General features: G+C 42.3%; 6 non-coding genes across 6 annotated transcripts; all 6 read right to left on the reverse strand.

Annotated features, from left to right (window-relative positions):
* Positions 1-985: 985 nt before the first annotated feature.
* On the reverse strand, positions 986-1149 carry LOC121367059. Its single transcript, XR_005957304.1, has one exon. It is a non-coding gene; the product is annotated as a U1 spliceosomal RNA (small nuclear RNA).
* A 962-nt stretch (positions 1150-2111) lies between these two features.
* Positions 2112-2275, reverse strand: LOC121367061. Its single transcript, XR_005957306.1, has one exon. It is a non-coding gene; the product is annotated as a U1 spliceosomal RNA (small nuclear RNA).
* Positions 2276-3239: 964 nt separating this feature from the next.
* Positions 3240-3403, reverse strand: LOC121367062. The gene has a single exon (XR_005957307.1). It is a non-coding gene; the product is annotated as a U1 spliceosomal RNA (small nuclear RNA).
* Positions 3404-4367: 964 nt separating this feature from the next.
* Positions 4368-4531, reverse strand: LOC121367063. Its single transcript, XR_005957308.1, has one exon. It is a non-coding gene; the product is annotated as a U1 spliceosomal RNA (small nuclear RNA).
* A 964-nt stretch (positions 4532-5495) lies between these two features.
* LOC121367064 lies at positions 5496-5659 on the reverse strand. The gene has a single exon (XR_005957309.1). It is a non-coding gene; the product is annotated as a U1 spliceosomal RNA (small nuclear RNA).
* Positions 5660-6623: 964 nt separating this feature from the next.
* LOC121367060 lies at positions 6624-6780 on the reverse strand. Its single transcript, XR_005957305.1, has one exon. It is a non-coding gene; the product is annotated as a U1 spliceosomal RNA (small nuclear RNA).
* Between the last annotated feature and the right edge of the window lie 380 nt (positions 6781-7160).

A 7160-nucleotide genomic window follows, 5' to 3' on the forward strand; every position in this document is an offset into this window, starting at 1 on the left:
CCTCCCGTACCAGGTAAGTATGCTTGGTCTTGGCAGAAGGCTCATTTGAGTGGTCGCTTTGAGCCACCAAGAGACGGTGTCTCTTTCTTCGCACTAGTTGGTGCCGTAAATACGCCCGTCTAGACAGACGGGTGGCAATCATCCAAAGCACTGACACTCATTACCTCCAGTTTACAAGTGGTACATTTTGATTCCAAACTGAGATGATTTTCGCTTTACTTATTCAGTTTACAAGCAAGTCGCAATACACATCCATTACGAATTGTCACATTTAAGCGTAGCGCTGACACTAAATGTATATTGAATGCTAATGTTAAAACAGTAAAGAGGAACTAGAAAACAAACACGCCACACGAATAATATATGTAAAAGCACCGTATAGCAATGTCTATGACCATGTGGTTTAAATATTCACAGTCAACACACGGTCACTCTATACACAACTCAATCTACGTAATTACAAAACAATAAATTGTGATTACAACAAACAACACATGACAACGGTAGCACCGTAAAAGAAAATACGCAAGTTTAATTTAGTCTGACGGCGACCAAATGAATACAACAAAACACACACAAGCGAAATATGTTTATTGGAACAGTTTTAACGTTTCATTTTCGGGGGTGGGGGTGGGGGTGGGAGTGGGGGTGGGAGTGGGGGTGGGGCGGGGCAGGGTAGTGCAGTCGCAGACTGACAGAATAAATGAATAAAACAAAACATACACAAGTGATATATGTTTATTGGAACTATTTTAACCTTTGATCTTCGGGGGGTGGGAGGGTAGTGCAGTCGCAAACTGACAGAGAATAGATTAATAAAACACACACAATTGCAAGTGAAATATGTTTATTTGAACTATTTCAACCTTTGATTTTCGGGGAGGCGGAAGCGCGATCCCAGACTGACGATGAACAAATGACTAAAACAAAACATCTATAAACAACAATTAAATATGTTTATGAAAACTATTTTTACTTTTGATTTCGGGGGTTAGCGCGAACGCAGACCCCCACACTAAAAAATTTCGTACTCGAGTCGCCCACATTTGGGGCGATCGCAGGGGTCAGCCCATCCGAGGTGCAATGGTTAGGCCTCGCCCTGGGAGGACCACCTAGCGGATCAGGGTGCCTCCCGTACCAGGTAAGTATGCTTGGTCTTGGCAGAAGGCTCATTTGAGTGGTCGCTTTGAGCCACCAAGAGACGGTGTCTCTTTCTTCGCACTAGTTGGTGCCGTAAATACGCCCGTCTAGACAGACGGGTGGCAATCATCCAAAGCACTGACACTCATTACCTCCAGTTTACAAGTGGTACATTTTGATTCCAAACTGAGATGATTTTCGCTTTACTTATTCAGTTTACAAGCAAGTCGCAATACACATCCATTACGAATTGTCACATTTAAGCGTAGCGCTGACACTAAATGTATATTGAATGCTAATGTTAAAACAGTAAAGAGGAACTAGGAAACAAACACGCCACACGAATAATATATGTAAAAGCCGTATAGCAATGTCTATGACCATGTGGTTTAAATATTCACAGTCAACACACGGTCACTCTATACACAACTCAATCTACGTAATTACAAAACAATAAATTGTGATTACAACAAACAACACATGACAACGGTAGCACCGTAAAAGAAAATACGCAAGTTTAATTTAGTCTGACGGCGACCAAATGAATACAACAAAACACACACAAGCGAAATATGTTTATTGGAACAGTTTTAACGTTTCATTTTCGGGGGTGGGGGTGGGGGTGGGAGTGGGGGTGGGAGTGGGGGTGGGGCGGGGCAGGGTAGTGCAGTCGCAGACTGACAGAATAAATGAATAAAACAAAACATACACAAGTGATATATGTTTATTGGAACTATTTTAACCTTTGATCTTCGGGGGGTGGGAGGGTAGTGCAGTCGCAAACTGACAGAGAATAGATTAATAAAACACACACAATTGCAAGTGAAATATGTTTATTTGAACTATTTCAACCTTTGATTTTCGGGGAGGCGGAAGCGCGATCCCAGACTGACGATGAACAAATGACTAAAACAAAACATCTATAAACAACAATTAAATATGTTTATGAAAACTATTTTTACTTTTGATTTCGGGGGTTAGCGCGAACGCAGACCCCCACACTAAAAAATTTCGTACTCGAGTCGCCCACATTTGGGGCGATCGCAGGGGTCAGCCCATCCGAGGTGCAATGGTTAGGCCTCGCCCTGGGAGGACCACCTAGCGGATCAGGGTGCCTCCCGTACCAGGTAAGTATGCTTGGTCTTGGCAGAAGGCTCATTTGAGTGGTCGCTTTGAGCCACCAAGAGACGGTGTCTCTTTCTTCGCACTAGTTGGTGCCGTAAATACGCCCGTCTAGACAGACGGGTGGCAATCATCCAAAGCACTGACACTCATTACCTCCAGTTTACAAGTGGTACATTTTGATTCCAAACTGAGATGATTTTCGCTTTACTTATTCAGTTTACAAGCAAGTCGCAATACACATCCATTACGAATTGTCACATTTAAGCGTAGCGCTGACACTAAATGTATATTGAATGCTAATGTTAAAACAGTAAAGAGGAACTAGGAAACAAACACGCCACACGAATAATATATGTAAAAGCACCGTATAGCAATGTCTATGACCATGTGGTTTAAATATTCACAGTCAACACACGGTCACTCTATACACAACTCAATCTACGTAATTACAAAACAATAAATTGTGATTACAACAAACAACACATGACAACGGTAGCACCGTAAAAGAAAATACGCAAGTTTAATTTAGTCTGACGGCGACCAAATGAATACAACAAAACACACACAAGCGAAATATGTTTATTGGAACAGTTTTAACGTTTCATTTTCGGGGGTGGGGGTGGGGGTGGGAGTGGGGGTGGGAGTGGGGGTGGGGCGGGGCAGGGTAGTGCAGTCGCAGACTGACAGAATAAATGAATAAAACAAAACATACACAAGTGATATATGTTTATTGGAACTATTTTAACCTTTGATCTTCGGGGGGTGGGAGGGTAGTGCAGTCGCAAACTGACAGAGAATAGATTAATAAAACACACACAATTGCAAGTGAAATATGTTTATTTGAACTATTTCAACCTTTGATTTTCGGGGAGGCGGAAGCGCGATCCCAGACTGACGATGAACAAATGACTAAAACAAAACATCTATAAACAACAATTAAATATGTTTATGAAAACTATTTTTACTTTTGATTTCGGGGGTTAGCGCGAACGCAGACCCCCACACTAAAAAATTTCGTACTCGAGTCGCCCACATTTGGGGCGATCGCAGGGGTCAGCCCATCCGAGGTGCAATGGTTAGGCCTCGCCCTGGGAGGACCACCTAGCGGATCAGGGTGCCTCCCGTACCAGGTAAGTATGCTTGGTCTTGGCAGAAGGCTCATTTGAGTGGTCGCTTTGAGCCACCAAGAGACGGTGTCTCTTTCTTCGCACTAGTTGGTGCCGTAAATACGCCCGTCTAGACAGACGGGTGGCAATCATCCAAAGCACTGACACTCATTACCTCCAGTTTACAAGTGGTACATTTTGATTCCAAACTGAGATGATTTTCGCTTTACTTATTCAGTTTACAAGCAAGTCGCAATACACATCCATTACGAATTGTCACATTTAAGCGTAGCGCTGACACTAAATGTATATTGAATGCTAATGTTAAAACAGTAAAGAGGAACTAGGAAACAAACACGCCACACGAATAATATATGTAAAAGCACCGTATAGCAATGTCTATGACCATGTGGTTTAAATATTCACAGTCAACACACGGTCACTCTATACACAACTCAATCTACGTAATTACAAAACAATAAATTGTGATTACAACAAACAACACATGACAACGGTAGCACCGTAAAAGAAAATACGCAAGTTTAATTTAGTCTGACGGCGACCAAATGAATACAACAAAACACACACAAGCGAAATATGTTTATTGGAACAGTTTTAACGTTTCATTTTCGGGGGTGGGGGTGGGGGTGGGAGTGGGGGTGGGAGTGGGGGTGGGGCGGGGCAGGGTAGTGCAGTCGCAGACTGACAGAATAAATGAATAAAACAAAACATACACAAGTGATATATGTTTATTGGAACTATTTTAACCTTTGATCTTCGGGGGGTGGGAGGGTAGTGCAGTCGCAAACTGACAGAGAATAGATTAATAAAACACACACAATTGCAAGTGAAATATGTTTATTTGAACTATTTCAACCTTTGATTTTCGGGGAGGCGGAAGCGCGATCCCAGACTGACGATGAACAAATGACTAAAACAAAACATCTATAAACAACAATTAAATATGTTTATGAAAACTATTTTTACTTTTGATTTCGGGGGTTAGCGCGAACGCAGACCCCCACACTAAAAAATTTCGTACTCGAGTCGCCCACATTTGGGGCGATCGCAGGGGTCAGCCCATCCGAGGTGCAATGGTTAGGCCTCGCCCTGGGAGGACCACCTAGCGGATCAGGGTGCCTCCCGTACCAGGTAAGTATGCTTGGTCTTGGCAGAAGGCTCATTTGAGTGGTCGCTTTGAGCCACCAAGAGACGGTGTCTCTTTCTTCGCACTAGTTGGTGCCGTAAATACGCCCGTCTAGACAGACGGGTGGCAATCATCCAAAGCACTGACACTCATTACCTCCAGTTTACAAGTGGTACATTTTGATTCCAAACTGAGATGATTTTCGCTTTACTTATTCAGTTTACAAGCAAGTCGCAATACACATCCATTACGAATTGTCACATTTAAGCGTAGCGCTGACACTAAATGTATATTGAATGCTAATGTTAAAACAGTAAAGAGGAACTAGGAAACAAACACGCCACACGAATAATATATGTAAAAGCACCGTATAGCAATGTCTATGACCATGTGGTTTAAATATTCACAGTCAACACACGGTCACTCTATACACAACTCAATCTACGTAATTACAAAACAATAAATTGTGATTACAACAAACAACACATGACAACGGTAGCACCGTAAAAGAAAATACGCAAGTTTAATTTAGTCTGACGGCGACCAAATGAATACAACAAAACACACACAAGCGAAATATGTTTATTGGAACAGTTTTAACGTTTCATTTTCGGGGGTGGGGGTGGGGGTGGGAGTGGGGGTGGGAGTGGGGGTGGGGCGGGGCAGGGTAGTGCAGTCGCAGACTGACAGAATAAATGAATAAAACAAAACATACACAAGTGATATATGTTTATTGGAACTATTTTAACCTTTGATCTTCGGGGGGTGGGAGGGTAGTGCAGTCGCAAACTGACAGAGAATAGATTAATAAAACACACACAATTGCAAGTGAAATATGTTTATTTGAACTATTTCAACCTTTGATTTTCGGGGAGGCGGAAGCGCGATCCCAGACTGACGATGAACAAATGACTAAAACAAAACATCTATAAACAACAATTAAATATGTTTATGAAAACTATTTTTACTTTTGATTTCGGGGGTTAGCGCGAACGCAGACCCCCACACTAAAAAATTTCGTACTCGAGTCGCCCACATTTGGGGCGATCGCAGGGGTCAGCCCATCCGAGGTGCAATGGTTAGGCCTCGCCCTGGGAGGACCACCTAGCGGATCAGGGTGCCTCCCGTACCAGGTAAGTATGCTTGGTCTTGGCAGAAGGCTCATTTGAGTGGTCGCTTTGAGCCACCAAGAGACGGTGTCTCTTTCTTCGCACTAGTTGGTGCCGTAAATACGCCCGTCTAGACAGACGGGTGGCAATCATCCAAAGCACTGACACTCATTACCTCCAGTTTACAAGTGGTACATTTTGATTCCAAACTGAGATGATTTTCGCTTTACTTATTCAGTTTACAAGCAAGTCGCAATACACATCCATTACGAATTGTCACATTTAAGCGTAGCGCTGACACTAAATGTATATTGAATGCTAATGTTAAAACAGTAAAGAGGAACTAGGAAACAAACACGCCACACGAATAATATATGTAAAAGCACCGTATAGCAATGTCTATGACCATGTGGTTTAAATATTCACAGTCAACACACGGTCACTCTATACACAACTCAATCTACGTAATTACAAAACAATAAATTGTGATTACAACAAACAACACATGACAACGGTAGCACCGTAAAAGAAAATACGCAAGTTTAATTTAGTCTGACGGCGACCAAATGAATACAACAAAACACACACAAGCGAAATATGTTTATTGGAACAGTTTTAACGTTTCATTTTCGGGGGTGGGGGTGGGGGTGGGAGTGGGGGTGGGAGTGGGGGTGGGGCGGGGCAGGGTAGTGCAGTCGCAGACTGACAGAATAAATGAATAAAACAAAACATACACAAGTGATATATGTTTATTGGAACTATTTTAACCTTTGATCTTCGGGGGGTGGGAGGGTAGTGCAGTCGCAAACTGACAGAGAATAGATTAATAAAACACACACAATTGCAAGTGAAATATGTTTATTTGAACTATTTCAACCTTTGATTTTCGGGGAGGCGGAAGCGCGATCCCAGACTGACGATGAACAAATGACTAAAACAAAACATCTATAAACAACAATTAAATATGTTTATGAAAACTATTTTTACTTTTGATTTCGGGGGTTAGCGCGAACGCAGACCCCCACACTAAAAAATTTCGTACTCGAGTCGCCCACATTTGGGGCGATCGCAGGGGTCAGCCCATCCGAGGTGCAATGGTTAGGCCTCGCCCTGGGAGGACCACCTAGCGGATCAGGGTGCCTCCCGTAAGTTTACAAGCAAGTCGCAATACACATCCATTTACGAATTGTCACATTTAAGCGTAGCGCTGACACTAAATGTATATTGAATGCTAATGTTAAAACAGTAAAGAGGAACTAGGAAACAAACACGCCACACGAATATATATGTAAAAGCACCGTATAGCAATGTCTATGACCATGTTTTAATATTCACAGTCCACCACACGGTCACTCTATACACAACTCAATCTACGTAATTACAAAACAATAATTGTGATTACAACAACAACACATGACAACGGTAGCACCGTAAAAGAAAATACGCAAGTTTAATTTAGTCTGACGGCGACCAATGAATACAACAAAACACACACAAGCGAAATATGTTTATTGGAACAGTTTTAACGTTTCA

This window comes from Gigantopelta aegis, unplaced genomic scaffold (assembly GCF_016097555.1).
Source record: "Gigantopelta aegis isolate Gae_Host unplaced genomic scaffold, Gae_host_genome ctg8667_pilon_pilon, whole genome shotgun sequence".
Lineage (NCBI taxonomy): Eukaryota > Metazoa > Mollusca > Gastropoda > Neomphalida > Peltospiridae > Gigantopelta > Gigantopelta aegis.